Raw genomic sequence first — 21677 nt, 5'->3', positions numbered from 1 at the left:
TTAACTGCTGATGGAGCAATGTCCTCCACTACAAAAGGGCCATTGTAACAGGGCTTGTGCCACTTTTGTGTAAAGTTTCTGATCAGTGCTTGATCTCCAGGAAAAAGTCTAATTAGAGGTAATTCTTGAATTGTGGTTGTTGGATGGTCTTCATCTGTGTTCTGAGACTGACACTGTGTCCGCTTGACTTTATCTGTAATGACAGAGATACTAGACATCATACATGTTAAGTACGCACGTAGCTCATCACCTAACAATTCTGCAGTTGTCTGGGCATCACTCCTATGCTTCGATGGAGGACTTAGAGGCGTTCTCATTCGCCTCTCTGTAACTAGTTCATGGGGTGTGAGGTGGTGGCTTGAGCCAGGCTAATTTCTAAATGCATATAATGCAAGGGGCAGGCAATGCAGCCACCCCTTTTTCAGTGTCAGTTTTAATTTGGCTATTCTCTCTTTGAGCAGACCATTGAGTCTCTACCATAACCCGTTCGCGTGCTGGTGATAAGCAGAAGAAAACTTGTGTTTTATACCAAGCAATAAACTAATCTGTTCAAACACTTCATTCACACAACGGGGGGCATCATCGGATCTCAGCACCTCAAATATTCCCCATCTAGGAAATATTTCTCAGACTAAAAACTTTGCACCACAAGTGGCATCAGGGTGTGTGCATGGACCGGCCTCAAGCCACATAGAGAAGGGGCACACCACCACTATCATATACCTATATCCATTTCAAACTTGCAGCATGACAACATAGTCAATATGAAAATGTTGGAAAGGACCATTTGGTCAAAGAATCACTCCTTTAACTGTTCGCAGCCTGTGGCCAGCAGTAATCGTTTGACATACGACGCAATTTACTACATAAAAAGCAATGTGTTCTAATGGGTTCGGTACAAACCAGTCCTCTGCAATGGTTGCTGCAAGGCTCTCCCTAGTGACATGCGCAGGGTAGTGTAGCTGTTCTAACGCCTCCCTTAATAAGGCTACAGGCATCAATGGTTTCCCAGTGCTGTCTTGTCAACACAGTGCCTCAGAAGGAGATGAAGAACATGCCCTCCGTGTCCACAGGTCTTTCTCTTCCTGTGGAGCATCACCCTGAACTTCCATCAATTGCGTCCTAGATAAGTGATTAAAACTTTTATTCACAATCATCCTCACAACAATTTTCTCTTTCACATCAGGCGTGTCATTACCCATTATGTCAGATGAATATGCAACCCTTTTTGCCTCTTCAAAAGTGGCTTGATTACCGCATGAGATAAAGTCTGCTCTTTTAGTGTGCACTGCACACTTAACTATTGCAATGGCTATTGGAAGTTGTATTGCCTTTATAAGCCTGACCAATATAGAGGCGTGTTGCACTGGAGTGCTGTCCGCTCAAAGGTAGCCCATCCTTTTCCAACATGCTAGCCCTATGTGTACTAACAACGTCATGTAGGCGGAGTCACTGTACACTGTTATTTCCTGGTCTACATGTTTCTCAAGCGCGACAATCAGCACCAATAATTCTGCAGCCTGTGCTGAAAAGTGAGACGGTAATCTTGCTCTTTCCATTACTTCAAATTCCCCATTAGCCTTTTGCTTAACTACAGCGGCACCTGAATGCCTTTCTCCATCAGTTTGATCGATCCTTGAAGAACCACCGATAAAGAGAATTTCCACTGCTGCTAGAGCATTTACTTTCACTTTTGAGATGTCATCATAGAATTCATCATAATTTGAGCAATCATGTACTTGTTTGTCCTCTGCCAGTGGCTCAGCTACAAATGTGGCAGGGTTCACCATTTTACACCTGACTATTTTGATTGCTGGCTTTGAAATGACCACCTCATTAACAGAAGCTCTTTGAGATGTCAGTGTGCCTTTAGGTTTCTCTAAAACAGCAAACAGAGCATGCTCAACAAATAACGTCATGGAACATTCCATTACTATGGTTGCAGACTTAAATCTCTAAATAGCGAATGCGGAGGCTGCCAACGTTTGTTCACAAGGGAAGTGACCCCTCATTAATGGGTCCAAAATCCCACTGTAATATGCCAAAGGCTTGTAACGCAATCGGTTTCTCTTTGTGAGTACTGTTGTCATAACTGTTCCCTTTGTGTGCGAAAATAAAAGGAAATCCTCTGAAAAATTGGGAATTTCCCAGAACTGGCGCTGGGCATATTGCCTTTTTTTAGTTCATCAAACCCCTCCTCCATTTCCTAAATCCATTCAATTATTTCCTGATTCACCTGTACCTTTTTCAGAGCTTGCAACAATGGCCTAGTATAAGAACTATAATCAAATACCCATGCTCTAACATAATTGCACAGTGCTAAAAATGGTTGCATTTGCTTTATTGTGTGCGGTTTTGCTGTTTTCAAAATTGCCTCTGCTCTTTCAGGAGTAACCTTCTTTCCTTCATGTGAGATTAACTGTCCTATGTACAAAACCCCTTATTGGCAATACTGCAATTTCTCTTTGTCCACTTCATATCCTTTCTCTCCTAAAATAATCATTAGCTGAATCGAGTTTTGTCTGCACTCTTCTTCCAACGTGCTGCAGACTAAAATGTCCTCTACATATTGAAGCACGACAATTTTCAAATCAATATTGCTTAGGTCCATCTGCAGAACTCTATTGAAAATCGATGGAGACTCACAATACCCATGGGGCAATCTTGTGCTTTTCAGCTTAGTCTGACCAAATGTAAATGACATTAGATCTTAAGAATCCTTATGTAACGGGACTGAGAAAAACACATTTTTCAAGTCAGTCACCATGAAATATCGTGCTTCAACAGTGCATAGAATCATCGCCGGATTTGGAACTAGAGGAAATTCTGCCTCTACAATCTTGTTCATTGACCTCATGTCCTGAATTAAATGCCACAACCCCCCTTTGATTTTTTGCTAGGATACACTGCAGTATAGGATACCCAGCTAAAGGCGGTTGGAGGTGGCCGTAACACTAAGTTGCGGTGCGGCTTGACGGCCTGACGTATCCAGGATGTATCCAGGACGTATCCAGGGCCTTAGTGGGTCCTTTACTCTAATTTTCACCTTCAGGACAGCGCGAGGGCACGAGGACCGCAGGCTGCTGCCAGAGCCTGGCAGCTGCTCCAGTGAAGCGTCCTCCCATCCGGGGGTAGACTGATGCTTTCCGCCCTCAGGTGCCCAGGTGCGCAGGTTTCTACACGGCACTCGACGCCCCGGAGTAATCACTGTGTGGAGCCGGATCATGCAGATGGCGTTTCCCGCTCTGCATGGCACAGACTACTCCAAGTCTTTGCTGTTTGAGTATCTGATTAGGTAAATTGTTTTTATGGGCAGCCTCTAACAGTGAGGGAACCAGTGTTAGCAGTTCTGTGTGTCTCATCCCGCTGCCCGTTCCTAGAAATGATTGGGGCCTCTTTATGGAGTACTGCAACAAGCGTGGCTATCCAAGCCCATTGCCTGGTAGCCAGGCAGCAGCAAATAATTTGACATCTAATCCAAAAGGATGCTCTCTTGTGGTCTGGACTGGAATTGGCAGTTGCTTCTCTGTTGTTCAATAGGGACCGTAGGACAGAGGTCCTTGCCCTAAGCTCTAGGAGAAGACAGAGGGTGTATGGGTGTAATCCTAACACGGTCTTGGACCCCTAGGCACAAGATACTATATGCAAGAATCTTAACAATGATTTGGTCGGTCAGTCTTCAAGGCCAAATATCACAGTAACTGTCACCCCAGAATGCTCATTGGGAAGGGACTTGACTGACCTTATATTATCAGCTTTCTCACCTGCAGTAACCTCTTTATTGGGAGGGATGAAGAAATACACCAAGAGGGATCCTGTCTTAACCCCAGCAAAGGGCCCCAGGCCACCCACCAATAAAATTGACAATACTTCCCAGTTTATGAATCTTAAAGTGAGTATTTCGAAAGAGCTTAATATGTGTTACAGCCTCCAGGACTTCTGTTCACTCATGGTCACCTTGAATGAGTTTGTTTCAACCATATGTCCTTTCAGAGAAAGCACAGCAACACAGACTGTTGCACAACCTTCTACAGTTGCATTGAATCAGTAGAATAAAATGGACAACGGCTGCCTATCCAATCTATTAGTGGAGAGTTTGGACCAAGACTGCCAAGCTAATCTTATAGTGGAGAGTTCGGATCAAGCCTCCCAAATCAATCTGATTAGTGACACTCCTATGGTACCTTCTGGTATCCTACTTGCCACCAACGAACAGGTCAATCTTTTCAGCATTAAGGCAGATGGTCCAGATTTGGAAATACCCCCTGTAACTCTGGCTCTTGTCTATACTCATGACCACAAGCCTAAAGCACGAGTTGCAGTAGTCAAGGCCGTTCCTAAGCAGGCACCTATGCGGTATGTGCGAATAAAAAAACTACAAATGCCAAGCATTAACGATATTAGCAACCACAACCTCATCATGGACAAGCAAACTTTGTCATTTCTAATATTGGAAAAATAGCTGGAAGAGTGACAAGAGAATCCCTACGCAATAAAGTTCTAGCATGGTTGTGCCAACGTACAGGCCCTGGTGTTGTTAGATCTTCCGATTTGAAAGTCACACGCCGAATTAACTTCAGCGAGTGGTGCTCCTTACCAAACACTGACTGTGTCATCGTGGGATGTGGGTCCAGCACGCTACCACATTCTCTTGTCATTTGTAATTATTTCCCGAAAGGGGTTACAGAATGTAAATTAATACTATAATTGCACCGCTAGTTTGACAACTTATTTTCCCCATTTCTTACCACCAGTATGTGGAATTAGTATAATGTGGGTTAATTAACTGTTTATTGGGCTTACTGGGGTTTTTATGTTGTATTATATCGTGTTTTATGTTTTATGTTTCATGTTGTACTTTTCACTGTCCGTCTGTATGCGCCATCATGCCTGCGGGTCAATTGTGCATGATACAAATAAATACATGTAAATGTAAAAGTAAATATTGTATGGTGACTCTGACGTCACTAGATCCATCATGGTGGAAATAGTTTTAAAAATTCCCTCATCTGCCTCTGGAGATATGGGGTACTGGCTTGCATGAGGTAAAATTGCTCCTGGTTTCAGCTTAATCTTGACTTCTCCCACCCCTTTTAATAGGCCTACGTCATAAGGGCCTGTAGCCCATAAAGAAATTGGCACGTTTTCCATATATTCATCAAAAAATGCAGGACGCTGCCTCACTATCATCATTTTCTGTGGGATCTCTCGTCTCTCTTTTCTGATCCAATAAGTAATGCTCATTTCAAACACTACTTCGTTATCTGATAGGTCATCTGTAAACATATACTTATCAGTGACATCAGTCAATCTATACCCTTCCCCAATAGCAATCACTGTTCTCCATGGTCTACCGTCATCATCAAACCTTTCAAGCATGGCCAACTCCCCTTGCACTACAGCTGTCTGTAACTCTAAGGGAAAATCTGTCCCCCTCTTCATCCATGGGAATCTGTGGTCTGAACAAGAATTCATCAGGTATTCTCATTACTTTGCCCGCTAGACCCAGGAGCCATCTTAACAAAATGCACACCCCATGTTCAAAGACTTCTGGCTCAAGTGACGCTCTTTGCATGGCTATTTGTCCTGTAAATGCCATGATAAATTTGCCTACATTTAAATTATGTATTGCTGGCGTTGAACACACTATGCCTTCATCAATAAAAGAAATTGTCATATTTAGCTTAGTTATCAAATCTCTACCCAGAATATTAACCAGTGTCTGTTTAGAATACAACATGGAACAGACGTGTCACATTCTCCTATAGAGACTGGTAATTTCTCAGTAAAAGGAACTCTACTTGTAGCTCCTGACAACCCTTGAACATTCATGGCATTACCGGATAATGAACTTTTCCCCTCTCGTATACATGAATGAGTTGCCCCAGTGTCTACTAAAAAAGAAAAAGGATTTGCCCAGGGGAGTTGCTAGGTCTGGAAAAGACCCGGGGCTAAGCTGATGTCAGAACTGTTGGGACTGGGGGCTAGCTAGTCTTTTGGCTGTAGCTCCTGAGATTCTATCCGGTGCTACAACCAAAAGATCAGGGGCTATAGCCCCCTTAGCCCCCCCCAGCAATGCCCCTGGATTTGCCTCCTATCGTGACGTCAACCTTTAGTTCCTCTTGAAGATTAGGTGTTACAGATAGTAATGAACACATCAAGTCACCCAGTGAGCTGTCCTATTGTGGGTATATACGTATTCCCATTCCTGTAAAAGGATTTCCACCCATGACAGTGACACAACCTATCCTAGGAGTCAACACCTGTCCTGTGTTTGCGCTCTGCTGTATCTGCATGGGTGCATGCTGCGACTGCCCTTGTGGCAGATTCAATGGTGCTTGCTGTGATTGCAAAGCCTGCTGTGTTGGTCGTGCCTTTGTTTGATACATTGGGCCTCATTACAAGTTTGGCAGTATCGCTGCTGGTAAAACCAGCAGGCTGCTGCCAAACTTGCACATTTTTCCGGCCCCTGGGAATGGGGAAAGACAGGGCCATTACAACCCTATTGGACCCTGTATTTCCCCATTACCAGGGGCTGGAAACTTTTACTCCCCATTCCCATTTGAGCCCCATAGGGCTTAATGGGGAGGCCGGTAGCACCTGCAACATTCAGAATGGTGCTGGTACGCCCGCCAGGTCTGACCTGGCGGGCGAAAAGGCAACAGCGAGCAGAACTCGTAGTTTGCCAGTCCAGTAAATATGGTACCAGCAAGCTTACCGGTACCATAGTTACCGGACAGGCAACCTCATAATGAGGCCCACTGTCTGATCTTGGGTGACCCATCCCTGCTTTGTGGGCTATATGCTGGAGGATAATCTGTTCCCCCCTCTTGAGAATTGCCCATTCTGTACATACCTTGGCTCCCACATGTGCCCTGTCATTCCACATGTCCAACATACAGGAGGGAATCTTCTAACCTGCCCATTCTGCATGCCTTGATTACCGCCTTGGTAATTGTGAAAACTTCCTTGATTACTCTGAGAGTTTCCCTGATTATTTTGAAAGCCTCCTCTTCCACGGAAGCCTCCCCTGGCTCTTAGTATAAATATGTTCCCTCCTTAATCAAACTGCCACTGGTTATTCAACTGCAGCATACCTGATACTTGCTGTGATCCTGTCCTTTCTCCACTAGGCAGCATCACCATTTCTATAGCATACTTCAATAGTTTCTTCTGCACTAACTTAGCTTCCTCAAGCTTCCTTACATTCTCTCTCTTTCGATTTTTCTCTTGCAAGAATCGGTAATGATGCGTGATGGTCAGCTGTATTTCTGGCCATGGTTATGCTTCCATACCCACCAGCTTCTTGAGCTGTCTCTGTACCCGGTGTGGCAACCCCTGACATAAAATATGATAGAATAGAGGTATTTATTTTCCCCTTGGCTCTCGAGTTTCCAAAGACCACTGCTCTTGAACATTTTGAATGTAAGCAAGTGGATCTTCCCTTTCCTGCGTCTTACATTCCATTATAGCGCCCATATCCGCTGTATCAGGTTATTGTACTATGAACGCTTTCAAGACTGCTGCTCTAAAATTATTGAATGGTGCGCTGTCATGGACTGTGTTCTGTGCTGTGACACTTACATACCCTTTTCTCGTCCAAATGTCATCAGCCCTCTCTCCAAGGATAGCTGCTAGAAGACCCTGAATATCCCTTATAGCCAATGTGTTTTCCCCTTTCATTTTCTCTAATTCATAGATCCATTTTCCGGCACCTGAAGTCAAACTCAGGAGTTTGCACTTTAGATTATAATTGTCCATTTGGGACCACGGAATATATTGTGGTCTGGCCCCTCCTTTTTCTAAGAAGGGAAACTGTGAAATTCCAAAATCACAATTGTCTTCAATCGAATAGGTATACATAGTAGGACAATGGTTCCCAATCGCCTTCTTCCTGGCAATGACCTTATTCTGCTCACGTATGTGAAAGTCCCCCCTTACACTATGGGATCGCCCTTTAGGTTGATCTAGCTGCGCCATAAATTCTGGCGTCCTTGGCTTAGGTAGGTCCAGATCTGACCATCTAACCTTTTTATCTGTAGGAAAACATCCCTCAGAACCGCATGCACCAGCTCCCTCTTCTCCACGAAAGGTTTCCCTGTCTTCGTCTGACATGTCTTGCCCCCAGCTCGTATAGCTGTCCTCTTTCTCATCTCTGTTTAGAATCAGCCCATCCAAAGACAAAGATCTATGTTCAAAACTAAACAAGATTCCTTCTCTAACTCATGACTGGGAAACCTTAAATCGATCATCTTTCCCTTCTGTTTTTTAATTTACCTTTTGTTCTCATCTCTCGATAAACCTTGTCAATTTTATCTTCTATATCTCCTATCTCAAAATCCTCCTCTGGGTTTAACCTGCAGGGTCGTGGCATCAGTTCTGGCGATAGGAAGAACTCCTCTATGTCCTCCCATGCTACTACTGGATATGGATCTCTTAGCTCTTTTTCAATGCAATCAATGTTGCGTGCTCTCTGCCTTCTCTTTCGTTCCATGTCCTCATCAAATGCCTTTCGGTTCTTTGCTTTGTCTCTAACCCTTTCCTCTTACTTTCTCTTTGTGTCTCTCCTCTCATTTGCCCTACGAACCTCTTTGTCTTTGCATTCTTTTCTTTCTCAATTTCTGTTCTTCCTCTTCTTCTCTCTTCTTTTATAGCCTGTCTCGTTCTTCGATTGCTCTCCGCCTATTATCATATTTTCTTTGTTCCTCTGCCCTTTCTTCCTTTCTTAACTGCTCTTTGTGATACAGTTGCTCTTGCTTCAGTCTCCCCTTCTTTTTAGCCTCATCTTCTCTCAATCGTTTCTCTCGTTTACTGTCTTTTTTATCTCGCTCGTCTTGATCTTCCCCGTGCCGTACTTCCTCAATGCTCTTCCCATCAAGTTTGAGCAATATCTGACCTCCCATCCATTCGTTCTGTGTGAGTGCTATCTCGTCAGCTTTATCTTTTTCTCCTTTTCATCTCTTTATTTCTCGTTCTATATCTAGATTCAAAGCTGGTCATTCACTTCTCTCTTTGTTCCATGGGACTTTAGAGATCACAACCCTTTCTGGAGTTTTTTTCTGAATTACTAAGTGCAGGTGGCTCATGCATCGGATTACCGTATAATGCCGCTGCCTTAAGCTCTCTCAATCGATATACTCCCTCATCTTTCATACAGTCATCATTTCCTTCAGACGCGGAAGGGGGAGCAGAAGGTGTGACCCCCCGGCTTTACACTGGATAATCATCCAGTCTTCAGGAGGCGTGGTATCCCTTTCCTCCTGGTACATCTTCCAAAGCTCTAAACTAACTAACCTTTTTTCTAACTTCTTTTCCTTGTACGCTGAATGCAGGTATGTGGTCATGTGTTGCAAAACTACTTGTGCCTGTGATCCCCCTTGTGGCCATGACATGAACATCTTATCAGCAGTGCCTTTAAACCATTCTACGCTATATTGCTTAAGTTTGGGTGCATTTTTTGGCAGCTGTTTGCACATGTGCATAAGTGGGGTGACATCTTCCATCATGACAAGTCACAATTTGACTGTCAATACTTACCATAGTTTTACACAGAAAATACTTTTTCAAAAAAATAACACAATATGAGTGTGCACCAATCATCGCAGCTCCAATCCTCTGTCTCACTTTACTTCAGTCTACATGTTGCTTAATAACTTTATGAACTAAATAAATGATAATCTTCTCTCAGCCTTTTACTGCACTCTATAGGTTGTCGCTCTTTGACATGTCATCATTTCTTTATCACATATAATATATACAATTACACAGGCAGACAGAAAGACAGACTGGCCGGCCCACATATACTTCCACCAACATTCCTTGTGGCTTCTCTCGCCCCAATAATGACTTCGATCAGAATTGGAATTGTTTTCTTTAAAAGATCTATCTGTCTCCTATATATCCATTACGGATTTTAAAACAACTCCTTCTAAACGTCCTTGACATAGGATACCGGGCTTATCTTTATGGATCACTCCTCGTACACAACTAAACACTTCTACTTGACGCTCTTCGTCATTATCTCAAATACCCTTCCAACCCTTTGTTACTTATCCACCATTATCACTTTCCCCATTTAATACACAGTTATGTTTTGCCAGCTCTCTCAATCTACTCACCATTCGCTTTTTAGCTTCTGACCCTCGGGACTGTCTCCTCCTCAACCAGCCACCTTAGCCTGCTGTCTGCTCATCTACCTGTAGAAACCTGGAGGGGAATTCCGTGAAAGAAGCACCTGTCCCACCTGCTTTGTTTTCTTGCAAGATTTGTTTGTGGCCGCTATCCACAGGAAGCCTTGCAGTCCTCCAGCTAAATGGCCGAGGGCCACCGATATTTCTGAGACCCTTAAAAGCTTACTGGGTTGACGGACCTCGAACCATCATCTCTCTGCCACCACGTGAACCCATAGACCTAGGCCACTTTAAGATGAGGTAGCAATACTTTGAGATGAATGGGAATGCAGAAGTTATTCAAACATCAATAATCAAACCGACTCAGGAAGTAGGCAAAACTCAGTGCTGTTTTATTTGCAATTGTCTAAAACAGGGAGTTACAACGAATCATCAATGGACGTTTGCTCGATTTCTCTCAGCACGTCTCATAAAAAACACAACTTTTATCATCAAAACTCGTCATAAGTGACATCAAACTAGCTGGCAAACTACAGAAACCTACTTAGGGATGCGATAGGATTACAGGGAACATCTAAGTATACACTCCATACTGACGGGGGAAGTGATAGGGTTGCTACAATCTGGTGGGCAACTAAGTCCATCCCAAGTGCAAATCATCTTTCGTGTCACTCTAATACTCGACACTTCATTGGTTATACAAAATAAAGGGCTCTTTGATACATGGCCCTCTACTATTGGTTTGGCACCTTTGCCCCCTTCTGGAATATTCCACACGCTAGCAGCATGCAGGCTACCATACCAGGTGCATGGAAGGTCGGCATGATCATGTCTCCCCTTCCAATTAGCCCCACATCTATCATCACTCTTGCAGTCTGCCAGTCAATTAGGCTATGAACTTGGCCTTTTAGAAGCTCTCTGTTCCTGGGAAAAAAGGCTGTATCTTCTTAGTTTCGGTGTCGCTCGACCCAATGTCTATTTTGATCTGACTATGTGACTGGGAGACTGCATTTTCAAGCTTTTTGCAGCATTTCATTGTATTAAATGGTGAACTCTTGACACCTTCAGTGTATTTCCATTTCATTTCAAACAGAAGTTTGTTTCTTTCTCATGTTCATGTAACTACTGGATGGACACCAAGGCTCATGGTGGCCTCGTCTTTTTGGTGCTGGGCCAGCCAAGCCTTTCTTGTATTTCTTCATCGCCTTTAGTTATTTTCCAACTGCGCCACACTGAAAACTCTTTCCAATCATAGGGTTCCAGCTTGCTTAAAGTGCACTGTGGAATATCAATGTTCTATACATTCTTAAGATATGATATGATATGATATGGTTTTTATAACGCGCCTATGCACAAGGGTTTCAAGGCGCAACAAGGTAAGGGAGGAGGAACAGGGTAAGACAGATAACGATCCTACTAGGCCAGGTGTCATTCAGATCGCGCAAATGCATGGGAAGGGGGAATGGGAAAAGTGCTAGGGGGAAGGGAGAGTGGGAGAGGGGGAAGGGAGAGGGAAAAGTGGAGTACATGGGATAGTAGGATAATTAGGGCCTATTATACAGCGGCGCATTGCTGCAAAACTATTCACTACGTAGCCAGCCTTAAGGTTACTTTGCCTACTTGTGTGTTGCTGCATCTGTACAAGTGTAAACTGATTTACATATTCTTCAGCTTTTCTGTAGCATGAGCATCTTCATCTCGAGCCCGAAATGTTGCTCATCTTTACCATCTTTACCATCTTCTCTTCAGAGCTTTATAGAATGTCTATGTTCTTCTGCCTCGTGCATCTTTTCCAAGTGCGTCATCATCTGCTCTGCATGACATCACCAGTCTTCTCCTTCACTCATTTTCACTTGACTCCACCTCTACACTATCATTGGATCAAAAAGAGTTGTCTTTGTATTAATGGAAACAAGACCTAGCTCATAGTTGGGGAAGACTTTGACCTAATCATTACCCTTAAATCACCTAAAGGTCCAGGTTGCCCCCTGCCACTGCCCTGTAAATTCACAACCTGGGTTCATATTCAATGCATATCTTTCATGTTCATCTCAGATCAGTTGTTCATTCTTTGGAAAAATCTCCCACTCTTTCAATGATCATAGAGTGGAATTGAACAAATCTCTTGTGGTAGCCTGCCTCAAGTATTGTGGTATAATCTATAACAGCTCTCTAAAACATCTCCTAGACCGATTACTATGAATCCAGAACCATGACATCAAACTTTGTATAAACCTGCTGACATTAGACTACCTCAACTTGGTCCTCAACTCTTGTGGGGATGGCTGTGAAACAGAGAATCAAATTCAAAACTCCTGGGTTCATTCACAAACCATTCTGGAGTGAGTGTGGAAGATGGCTCTTGAAAATATTCAAGTTCGGTTTCTGCAAGTTACCCACTGATGTTCCAACAGAGGTTCCACAAACCCATGAAACATTCAGGAAGATCACTGGGAATATTTAGCCCTAGACACTTTTAAACCTTTACTGGGAGGAAAAACCAAACAACTGCAATTCAGAAACATTCCAAAGACATAATTCTTCTGGATTGGCCATGGAATCCATGAAGAATTGCATATAAAACATCTTCCTGCATCAGGATGATCACTAGCAGTCTTCATATTCCCAGTAAAATGGAATGGTTACTTTACCATACTCCTTTCCACCATTCCTTTTTCTTTTTAGTGTTCTGCAGTGACAATAATTGACATGTTGTCACTAATCAGTGTGTGCCCAGACTGCAGGGTAGTACTCAGATGCGTAGCCAGTATTGTCTGACAAGTGGGGCCTGAAGCTAATTTAGTTGGACCAACTCCAAGGGGATCTCCAGAGGGGAGGAGCTTGTTCTGCCCCTGGATACATGTGCAGTAGCAACCGAGCATAGTGAGGGAGCCCGAACAACAAAGGTGTTTTGTGGGGTTTCTCACTCTGGAACATTTTATAAATATTTCATCATCCTCATCACCTCTATCAACTTCGGCACAATATAATACCTCCTAAAACGCCTGATCCATCTGCTTTTTCGTCTCTCACCACTTCTGACTTTGCAAATTACTTTACATCTAAAGTGGCAAATCTATGCTCAGCTTTTACTTCTCTTGTTACTCCTTCCTCTTCTTCCTGCCCTGTCTTATCTCTACATTCTACATCTTCATTCTCTCCTCTTGATGGCTTTAACACTTCTGCTCTTTTTAGCTTGTGCTCACCCCACTGCTTCTCATTTCGATCCTCTTCCTTCTTCTCTTATCCCTCAGGTATATCCTCATCTCCTTCCTTATCTTTCTTCTCTTACCTCTCTTATTGATTCCTCCTTTCTTACTACCTTTAAGCATGCACTTATTCTTCCTATCCTGAAAAAACTACTCTTGACTCATCTATTCTTGCCAACTTCTGCCCTATCTCACTACTGCCATTTCTTTCCCAAATTCTTGAGCAGGATGCCTATGCCCAGGTAACCCGCTATCTAAATCTTCATTATTTTTTCCCGCCTCTTCAATCTGGATTTTGTCCTTCTACATCTACAAAGACTGCACTTCTAAATGTCTTTAACTCTCTCCTCTCTGTTCATCACTCTAAGCTTTCCTCTATCCTTATTCTTCTTGACTTGTCTGCAGCGTTTGATAATGTTGATTACTCTGATCTTATATCCTTCCTTTCCACCTTGGGAATTTCGGGATCTGTTCTTGAAGGGGTCCGCTCCTATCTTTCCCAATGATGCTGCTCTGTAACCTGGGCTGGGCACACTTCTCCTTCACTTCCTCTCTTATATGGTGTTCTGCAAGGCTCTTTACTTGGTCTTGTTCTTTTCTCTCTTCATACTTCCCGTCTATCTGCTTGTATCTCCTCATTACTACTCTACTAGACATAGATGACCATTGTGTGAGAGACAGACTTTAGATTTGCATTCCTTAGAACAGCGCCGTTTTATAAGTGCCTACTTTTAGTTTTTGAGTATTTTAGCTGAAGTGTGTTAGATATATTTTTAAAACTGTGCTTACTTGAGCATTACTACCAAGCTTACAGGTCAAAAAGCCCCCTGTGTACAAGCTTTCTCATTGCTCAGGACTTCCCACATGCTAAAAGACAACTAGTAGGCCTATGCACACATTCATACACAGCAGGCGCGTCAGCGCAGGCGCGTCTGAGACGGCTTGTGGCGGTTTGTGGCTGATGAGTGCCACCCATTACTCTATACACCTATATTGTCTTTGTTAACAAATACTCTTGCTTATTGGTACTAGTATAATTATACTTGGATGAGCTGGTTGCTGCCATTTAGAGGAACCACAATGCACAACTTGAAAGATAACCTTATGATACAGATATAGCCCTGACAGACAGCCATGAAAGCTATGAGCTAAAGGAGCTACAGCTGACCGGGAACCTAACTCAGATTAATCCAATAAGTATACCCACTGTAGCTCCACCGGATAGCAGGCTTTCTATGCAATGCCCTTCTGTTAATCGGAAAGATAGTAGCATTGATCCATGTATCACAACTCCAGGTGATAAAATGAAATGTTGCTTGCTAAATATCCGATCACTAGTGAAAAACGCCACAGAAATATCAGATCTTATTTCTGAACAAAATCTTGATGCTTTATTCCTCACCAAAACTTGGATGAACAAAGTGACACACCATGCTATGGCTATGGCTACGCCAATATACTATTCCTCTCGCCATAATGATCAGGACGATGATAGGGGGGAGGGGCTGCTGCTCTTTTTAAACAAACACTGAGGTTTCATATCTCTAGTATTCCAGAAATTGATAATTGTTTGGCAATGCTATTAAAACTTAATATTAACTCTACCAATTCTCTTAGCATGTTATTACTATATTGTCCACCTAGATGAACACCAATGTTTGAAGAACAGCTTTAAGCCCTTATAGGCAGTGTGTCTAAAGACACCACTGTTTGTATTATTTTAGGTGATTTTACTCTTTGGCAAAATAATCTGTCAGATCAAGAAGCTATGGCTCTGAGATTCTCCTTGGAATGCATTGGTTTCACACAGTTGATCCTATCCGCTACCCATGGGGGGGGGAGAGTGGCAACACATTGGATTGGCTATTAAAAAAAACCTGACAACAACAGTTACCTCTGTTGAAAAATGTATCTGGTCAGACCACTTGTGTGTATATTTTGAATTTTATCTGCCCCCTCTTCATAAGATACTCATAAATAAGACGAGACATCTGGTGCTTTGTCTAATAGCAAAGTGACTAGTGAGGCTTTTAGACCTCAAGTGACACCACTGTTTCCTTACCACTTGAAGAATATCTTGCTTCTTTTGAAAATGCTACTAATCAAGCATTTAACTCCTTAGTCCCTTTAAAAGCTGCTAAAATGAATACGACTACTGTCATAATAAACGGTTCTCTTTGGAGATCTTGCAAGCCAGAAGAGCCAAACGCAAGGCTCAGCGTTGTTGGAAGAAACATCCAACAACTGAACTGGCCACTATTTACAAACAGAACAGACAACAAGAGTATACAAGCAAGACATCTTTATAGTTAAAGCAAAATAGTTAAATGAGAGAGTGGAACAGGCTAATTCTAAGACAAAGGAATTATTCAAGATCCTGCAGGAGTTAAAGGGGTCCCCAGCTAAGATTTTGATACTGGAAGATAATGCTCGGTGTCAAGCCATTTGCGATGCCTCATTATAAACAATGAAACATCAGCAGGCCATTAATGTTCAGGTGATCACGCTTCATGATGTTAAAACTCCTGTGAAACCACTCATTGCTCCCGAGCAAGATAGCTCTGTGTCCTTCTCTTTCAAAGAAGTGTTTGAGAAGGATGTATTGGAAGTTATTCACAGTATGAAAACAACCTCATGTAAAGGGAATATCTTCCCGGCCACTCTGTTTAAGGAGTTTTCTGAAACAACTGCCCCATGGGTTACTCCGTTTGTGAATCGCTCTTTTAGTGAGACATATGTTCCTGAAAATATAAAAGAGGCATGGATAACCCCCCCTGTTAAAAAAGGAATACCTGGACCCCAATGTCCCCGGAAATGACAGGCCAATCACTAATATGCCGTTCATATTAAAAGTGATTGACAAAATTGCCTAGATACAATACCAGAATTTAATAGAGAGCAATCACATTCTGGCCTCTGAACAGTCTGGTTTCTGGACAAATCATGATACTGAGACAGCCCTGCTGGATCTACAGTCCAATATTGCTAGTATCATTGAGGAAGGTAAAGTAGCGTTACTCTTATTACTGGACCTCTCCTCAGCCTTTGATTTGATTGATCACGCTCTACTGGTGGACAGATTCATTGAGGTAGGGAAATGTACACCTCACACTGCCAACTGTTTTAATTTTTTTCTAGGATCTAGAATGGCCGCAGTGGTTAAAGGAAATGTCTTTTCAAAAAAATCATATCTGATATGTGGAGTGCCACAGGGATCATGCCTGTCTTCACTCAATGTTTTCTCAAAACCCCTATGCGACTTGCTCATAACTCTCGGTGACCGGTTTACAAACTACGGCGACAACAACCAGATGGTTTTCAAGTTATCTGGCGTATATAGTGACGATGTTCATAGAGCCAATGGCGTGTTTGAAGCCATAGCTCTTAATGAGGAAAAAACTGAGCTTCTGATTGTAGGCACCCAACAAAGACTGAAAAAGCTGAATGACCAGTATGCATGTTTTAAGATGAATGGTAATGATATAACAGTGTCTGAACATGTAAAAGCCCTAGGAGTCTTTTCTGACTGCCTTTATCTTTTAAGAGGCATATCTCACACTTGAAATCAACATGCGCCTTCTACACAAATCTACTCTGGCAAATTTTCCTGTTCCTGTCCGAGACGAACAGAGCTATGATTGCGGGTGCAATCATAAACACAAAACTGGATTACTGCAAAAGCCTATTGATGGGTACATCTAAGACAAATATAAAAAAGTTGCAAGTAATTCAAAATGGAGCGGTCCGGGCACTCCATGGACTGAGTGGATGCTCCAAGATCTTGTATGCTAGGAGTATGCTGCACTGCCTCAACGTTGAGCAGCAAATAAAATTCAAAGGCGCAGTACTGGTGTACAAATGTTTATCAGGCAATGCAACCTGCTATCTTGTCAACCGGATCAAAGGAGCTTCGGTAAGAAGCCCCTCCGTTCAAATGGCAATCAGCTACTGCATCAGCCGTGAGTTACCCTTAAGAGGATTGGTAGTGCCAGTTTCAATACCTGGGCACCTACCATTTGGAATCCCCTTTCCCTTGAACTCAAGAGATGTGTGTTCATTTCTTTATTCAAAAAACAGCTAAAAACAATGCTGTTTGATGGAGGGACGATCTAGTTCATCCCTTCTTTGCTTCGACCATACCGGAATCTCTCCACTGATTCGTTACCAATTTATTTTGAATGTCTGTTTATGCTATTGTGAGCGCCTTGAGGCGTACAGGTAAATGGTGCTATACAAAAAACAATATAGATAGACAGATAGATAGACGGACAGATAGATAGATAGATAGATAGATAGATAGATAGATAGATAGATAGATAGATAGATAGATAGATAGATAGATTCCATCTTTCTTTTCATCTATACGCAGATGACACCCAATCTATTTCTCCTTTTCCTCCTTTGATTCTGCTTTGCACTCTATTGTTACAAACTGTCTTTCTGCTAAACTACATGTCTTCTCATAACTTCCATCTCAACCCTTCTAAAACTGAGGTTCTGTTCTTTCCTGCTTCACTATTCCTCCTAATCTTCCCCCTCTGTCTCTCTCTTTTCCTCCATCTCCTCTTCCTTTTTCACAATCTGTGCGTAACTTGGGTGTTACTTTGATCCTTCTCTCTCATTCTCCCTTCACATCTCTACTACTGCTCATTCTTGTTCTTGTCGTTATGTACTTTTCAACATCCGTCGTGCTCTCCCCTATCTTTCTTTTCATGCCACGAAACGTCTTCTTTTTTCTCTTGTTTTTTCTTGCATTGATAACTGCTCGTCTCTATTGCTTGGTCTCCCTGCCTCACATCTCCTTCCTCTTCGTTCTGTTTATGACTCTTTGATTCATCTCCTTTTCTTCTTTACCTGCTCAATCAACTATTACATGTTCTCTACTGTCTATTTCAACTATTACATGTTCTCTACTGTCTATTTCACTATTCCCTTTGAATCACGTCTCCTCTACCACTTTCTCTCAATTGTCTTCAAATGTACCAATGGTCTGACCCCCCCTTTATCTGTCTTGCTTAATCTCATTGGATGGTCCATCTCGCTCTCACAGATCACAACATGTATTTCTCACAACTGCTCCCAAGCTCCTATGTGCTTCTTTTCACTTCCACTCCTTTGCTCTTCTAGCTCCCAAACATTGGAACTACTTTCCCCTCTCACTTCGCTCTGCCACATCTCTTTGTATTTTTCAATCAAACCTAAAAACTCATCTTTCATCTTCTCCTGTCAGTTAATTCTGCTTTTTACCCTTGTTTACATTTTAACATGATGGTACTTCTTTTTGATATATGTTGTATATAAATTCATTAAAATGAAAATGAAATAAATAATGGGTAAAAAGGTGGCTTTTACCATAACATTTCTGTAATAAATTAGGTAAAAAGCCAAATAGTTTACAATTGGTTGTGTAGGGTAAGACGTTAAAAAATGCATAAGATGCCAAGTCACCGACAATGCACATGAGCATTTTCCAACACATTTTCATAATGCCTTTGCCCACAATATGACAGTATTGTGCCAGTACAAACAACATTTCCATGCTGATTGTGCTCATAAATGTACATGCTGGTGCACCTATTTAAGCCACTACTCCTACAAAACATAAAGAAATACTCATGTTCGCTTTGCCCATAATGCATGTAATGATACGATTAAAACATGTTCATGATGGCTCTGCCAATATATGCCAGAATCCCCAAACAAGAACATACTCCTGTTGGCTTTGACGTAATGCCAGTATAAACAGTCAATGCCACAGTAAGAAAACATGTCCTTGCTGGCTACACAAATGCCCCCCATAAGAAAAGTCATCATGTTTTATTTTCCCCAATACCTGTAAAAACTGCCAAGCCACTGTAAGAAAACATCAAATGCCTCCCCATACAAGAATGCTCAAAATGTTGTCTTTGACCCTGACGCCAGTAGAAAATGCCATGCTCCAGTAAGAAAACCTACCTTCCCGCTGTATAAACACTGATCATGTTGGCTATGCTCTTAACGTGAGTACACAATTCCATACCACAGTATGAACAGATCCAGGCTGTCTGGCCCGTTGTAGTACATTCCCCCCACGCCATTCCTTCCACCACATAATAACACTCATTGACGTTGGCTTTGCTTTGCCCAAAAAAGCAAGTAAAACTAGGAATGCCCCTGTGCCCCACCCTAGAATACACACACACACATATACACATTTACACCCATTCACCCACTAGTCACGCACCCATACAGCTTCTCAGCCATTCACTTGAACACCCAGAACATTCACACTGCATTCTCACTCATGCACACTTACACCCATGTACACCATTCACTCTGTCTCAATTCATATGCACATTCGCAGACACTCCCTTGCATACATACATATATGTGCACTTACATAGACACCCCTGACATGCATGCATGCATAAAACGTCACATACACACAGACAAAAATACTCTTTTTTTCCTTATCGAGTTCCCTTCAGACTAGAAAAGATGCCGCCTCATGAGATGCGTATACGCCTTCCGCTCAAACGCAGACAGGAACCAGGAAGCAAAGAGAGCTTCCTGGTTCCTGACATTCGCTGATGAGCAAGAGAGCACCTCCTGCAAGCTTTTACTTAAATCCTCTCTATTTATTATGCTAACCATTTGTCTATGATGTTTGCAAATATTATTAAGGGGAAAGTATTATTAATATTCATAGAAAATCAGCAAATGTATTGGACGATTTATCTCGCCATATTGCACATTTGTTGACGGCAATCCCACCTTGCATCTCTCATATTTGTTTTGTTTCACCAGGGATCATAGCCACCAAAAGTATTGGTGGTAATTCTGTCGTATTCCTACAAAAATCGGTTACGGTTACCACCTCTTGGTTCTGTGGGTTTACCAGGGGATTGTGGTGTTAGGGCAGAGTTACTCTCTATTGCAGGAGTCCATACGCGACATAGGGTATGTGGAGGTAATTGCAATGATTTTTCGGCTTGAAAGTGGAGGAGTTAAATCCACTTCAATGGAAAACTCGGGATTTGGCAGAGCGGTAAAAGCCGCAGTAATTCTGTAACCACCCAAAAAAGTGTCAGTAACGGAATTACCACTAATGTTTTACCACTCCACCAAACTTAGAATTAAACAACCAGTACCTTAATAAAGAATGACGTTAAAGAGTTAAATATCATGTGCCATATTTAAAAAAAAAATTAAAAAAAGTCATGTAAGTGGAAAACATTGCACTCGTGTGATGGAGCTCATTTCCAATCTCTTCATTTAGAAATACATGTGCGCATTCAGTTCTGTAGAATGTAGTCTCCCGAGGCGACGCAGGGCGCCCTTACAATGTTTTGTTTAATTATTAAGAGAAGCGACTTCTTCAGAAGTCAGTTCTTGCCCCAGGCATCCGTTACTTGTATGCATTTATCTCCGTGCAGCGTTACTACAAAGCCATGCGCTAATACATTATTTTCTAAATTCACCCAGGGATGCCTGCTCTCAGTAGTTGCTTTAAACGATTCCCAAGAACAGAGAGAATAAGCCCTGGAAGATGCTTAGATGTTTGTGCGTGCCCTCACACCGCCTGATCTCGAGATGCAGATATTTCTGGGGAGAGTTTTTTCTGCGATTTCTTTCCCAGCATTGATTTATTGGCTTTGCAGGATCTGCTCCTGGCCGCGCTGAAACCCACTGCAAAGAAAATCCTCCCGACAACTTGGAAAGTGGACGAGGTTTCCTGGAAGCTTTTCAGAAGCTGCCTGTTTTTGTGAAAACACTGAATTGTGAATGAGGCCAATCAGAGGGACTAATGCGGACAGTCTTATGTTTGAAGCATAGCAAATTCATCGGGCCTCATTACGAGGTTGGAGGTAGTCATGGCGCTATTAGCACCATGACTACCTCCAATACTGGTACCGTGTCAGGTCCCGTTCAATGGGGACTTACCGGTATATTCCGACCTTTGCGGGACCGGTAAATCCCCATTGAAAAAGCCATTCCACATTCCCATTTCAGCTCCCATGGGCTCAATGGGAAGGGGGAATTTGCTAATAACGGTACCGCAAATTGCGGTACTGTTATTAGCTCTGAAGTCCCTTAACGGGTCCCTTCCATAACGCCTGGAAAAAACAGGCGTTAAGGAAGGGACCCGCTAAGGGACCTCGTAGTAGAGCGGTAAGGGATTACCGGCACCGGTGCCCTTACTGGTGCCGATAATCACTTACCGGCCACCTCATAATGAGGCCCATCAACTTAATTCTATGTTCGCTTAATGGTGTGAGTAAAGTCACTGCTGTGCTTGAATGTCAGTTTGGTAGCACAAACTAATAAAAATAAAAATGTAAAAAGTTCTGAAACTCAC

Source organism: Ambystoma mexicanum, chromosome 1q, assembly GCF_040938575.1.
Source record: "Ambystoma mexicanum isolate Mex_15411 chromosome 1q, UKY_AmexF1_1, whole genome shotgun sequence".
Taxonomy (NCBI): domain Eukaryota; kingdom Metazoa; phylum Chordata; class Amphibia; order Caudata; family Ambystomatidae; genus Ambystoma; species Ambystoma mexicanum.
The sequence above is the reverse complement of the archived record's forward strand: the minus strand, read 5'-3'. Positions refer to the sequence as shown.